Source organism: Monopterus albus, unplaced genomic scaffold (genome assembly GCF_001952655.1).
Source record: "Monopterus albus unplaced genomic scaffold, M_albus_1.0 scaffold595.1, whole genome shotgun sequence".
Classification (NCBI taxonomy): Eukaryota; Metazoa; Chordata; class Actinopteri; order Synbranchiformes; family Synbranchidae; genus Monopterus; species Monopterus albus.
This window is the reverse complement of record NW_018128475.1, coordinates 36,102-39,555: the sequence shown is the minus strand read 5'-3', so window position 1 is coordinate 39,555 and position 3,454 is coordinate 36,102. Positions and strand designations below refer to the sequence as shown.

The window sequence follows — 3,454 nt, the reverse complement described above, 5'->3', positions numbered from 1 at the left end:
TTCTACATGTGCTATAGGTGGTGGAAGTCTGTGAGGAGGTTCTAAAAGTGGTAGAGGGCCCAGCAGAAGTTCTGATGAGGTTACAGAGACCTTTGAGAAGGTCCTAGCAGATGTTTAAGAAGATGTTCCAGAGGAGGTGATAGGTTTCAGACTTTCAGACCTTGAGGAGGTTTGAGTTTCCAGGAGTTACCAGTGGTCTAGAAGCATCGGGCTGTTGCTATGGTTACCCGCAGTTAAACCTCAACTGTGACTGAAATTAAAGTCTTGACGAGATGTTTTCAGTGTTATGAGCGCAGTTCACGGTGGCCAGGCTGAGTCCAGTCTGCCCCTGTTGTCTTGTTCTCCTGCCGCCGACTCTAAGCTGAGTGACGTTTCCTTCTCCCTAAACCTCCACTGGTTCTCTTTCTGGCCGCTCGACAAACTGTTTCTGTCTCTCCAGTGATCAGTCAGTAACCTTTGTATTACTTACATTACAGGGACTGGAACCTGTTGACACACTCGCATTATGGGGTTCAACATGGCTTAGTCAGTCAGAACTGAAGAAGCCTCTTGGATGAGAGGTGAAACGTCTTCAACCTAGAACTCTAGTCCAGTTGATTTTTTTTCAGCTTATTATGACCTGGATGACTGAGAATCTGCACAGACATGACTGCAGAATAGTGGAGGGAGAGACCTTGACCAGTGCTCTAACACAAACACAAACCTCTAATGAATGGTGTGTGTGTGTGTGTGTGTGTGTGTGTGTGTGTGTGGGGGCGCGCCAGCCTCGTCCCCTCTGTCTGGCTTCTTGGAAAGACCTTGGCAGTGTGTGTGTTTGTGCGTCTCTCTGGCAGCAGCGAACTGAAGCTCCACAGCAACAGTACAGAAGGCGGTGGAGCCCTGTGGTGACCATGGCACCGGGGTTAGAGGGCTGAGTTGTTTCACTGACTGACGCCTGCAACGACACCGAGCCTGAGCTGAATGCGGCTCCTGGCTGGTCGCCGGTTCACAAGAGAGAGAAGCTGAACTTACAGGAAGAGATAAACGGTTCCATCGTTTATCTTAGCTATAAAGCGAGAGCCATGGTGACGTGCCCTGCTGTGGGAGTGGGGGACGACACACACTGTGGGGGGGTAGGATGCTGCGAGGAACCGTTACAGCCTCAGAGGTCAAACATTCTTCAGGCAGTGAATAAGATGAAAGACAGTTTGGCTGCATGTCAGGAATATGTTGGTTTCTTCAACCAGTATTAAAGTTCAGCAGCAGTAAACATGCACTTTGTGCTCCATTTCAGGCCACACGTGCACAACACAGGCAGAAGGTCATTCACATGAGCTCTGCTGTGGCTGCACTCGGTTACATCATCAGTGTTGCTAAACCCAGAACTGCATAGCTGGAGGTATTTTGCAGCAGGTTTGGTAAATGTCCCTTGGAGACGCCTGAACCTGAGGTGTACTGAGGACAACTGCTGCTGGCTTAGTCCAGATACTGTGTCCTGTTGGCTGCACTTTGCATGGAGTGAACTGATCAGTTAGAAACCAGTCTTTGCATTGTTTCTGAAGGCTTCTTATGAATCTTTGTCGCCATGCTGTAAGTAGTGAGGTCACGGACATCCTCGTTCCTGTCAGTGAGCACAGCAGCAGACCTGGATCGAGCCAGAGGCGCTGAGATGTTTTCCTAGCAGTGAATCAGAGGGTCTCCCTGTGGCCTTGGACTCCTAGTGCCTCCACCCAGCTTTAGCTGAGATCTGATGAAGTTCCACATTAGACCTGGAGACAAGGTTATGGGCCAGGAGGTCGGGCTACGTGACAGGCTGACTTCTGTGGCGGTGCAGACACATGGCACCTGAGTTTATCTGCAGTGGATCTGTAAAGAGAGATGTGGTTCAGTCCTGCTGGAATTTTCCTCAAACAGCAGCAAAGCGAGAGTGAAGCAGCTTCAGAGTGAAGACAAGCACGGTCTCGCTCCGACCTGCAAACACTGCTGCAGGCAGGACACACACAGTGAATAGCTCAGATTTACACAGCGCGAGTTTGCTGATGGGCTTTGGATTGGAGAAGCATTTGTTCACTGTTTTCATTCAGCTTTTCTTTCAACAGAAGAAGAAAAGATCAGGTGTGATTGTTCCCAGGGATCAAACACTGACATTTGTGCTGAAGTCAGACCCGAACCAGACGGCCAGGAGCGGCCTGGCCCAGCCACTCGGAGCTTGTCCTGTGTGTACCAGCCGTGGCCCAGCGTGTCTCGGCTTGGCGCTCAGGCCCCTGAACACAGGTCAGCGGGTAAACCTGAGGGGACTGGTGAGGATCCGTGTGGGAGGTCAGGGCGTTTAGTGTATGTTTCGGTGGCACATGTCAGCAGCAGGAGGAAGCCGTAAAAAGAATGCAGTCGATTAAAAGTCCAACATTGCTGTGTGAAGTGTAGTGAAGTAGAAGTACAGTAACCTGCGGATACCCGGGAACCGACCCTCAGTACAGCTCTTAGTTACTTTTGTTAGACTTTCAGCAAGAAACAACATGAGCTGGCCGTTTTTTTCTAGCTGGTGGATGTTTAAAATTTGTATGAGACAGAGTACACAGGGCAGAGTGCCCTCTGACAGGGTGATGAGCACTACCATCAGGCCTCATCTCTGTGTGGAAGCTCAGACCTTTACTGTGATTTAACGTAAAAGCAAGTGAAACTGAGAAGAGCTTTTCTCAGAACCCAGAGTTTCTGTGCTCAACAGGACGAACGACTCTCAGCTGGCTGAGACATTCCTCAGCCGTGTGTGTGCGTGAGAGCAAGACGAGCCCACTGCATTCCTGTTACGACATGCTGCAGGACAACATTATGTCTTGGCCTCACTTTCAGTTTTCTGCAGCTGAAACGCCTTGGTGTCGAAGCTGTTTCTGCTGCCGGCAGGTCTGAGCCACCTCCTGCCCGGCCAAGGGGTCAGGGGTTGTAAGGGGTTTGGTTCTGTTCAGCTCAGACATTACTCACTGACCTGGTGGTTTGTTTTTACAAAGCTAAGCAGCTGCATCACAATCCAAATGCTTGTCAGAATATACAGCCATGGAAACATCATGACAAAATTGGCCCCTGGGCTCAGGCAGGTGAAAGGCCCCCCAGCCTTCCTGTATAGGACCATCAGTTGTTGTGTGTCTTTATAGTTACGTGTCTTTGTTTTGTGTCTTTGTGTTTCTGGTAGCTTTGCTTTTTGGGAAGGTGTTGCATCTCTTTGTGGTGACCCTCAGTCTGTGATTGTTTTGCATCTTTAACTGAGCTCTGTGACTTTGGAATAGGAACAGTCACTTCACACCAGGGCTGCTGACGTCTCTAGCCCCCGGCCCAGGGCCCCTGACGTCTCTAGCCCCTGGCCTCTCTGGCCCCATCCATCCACTCATAAACAGTCAGTGAATGCATCACATTTGGTACAAATGCGCTCTTTAGCTGCTCTTCAGGATGACGGACAGTGAGTGAAGCTTCGTGGTTCCGC

The 3,454-nt window shown here is 50.2% G+C and overlaps 1 protein-coding gene across 1 annotated transcript in view; it reads left to right on the top strand.

The window, feature by feature from the left end:
* Positions 1-3,454, top strand: part of LOC109953264 (melanoma receptor tyrosine-protein kinase-like) — a 24,403-nt gene that overhangs the window by 1,615 nt on the left and 19,334 nt on the right. The window lies entirely within an intron of this gene.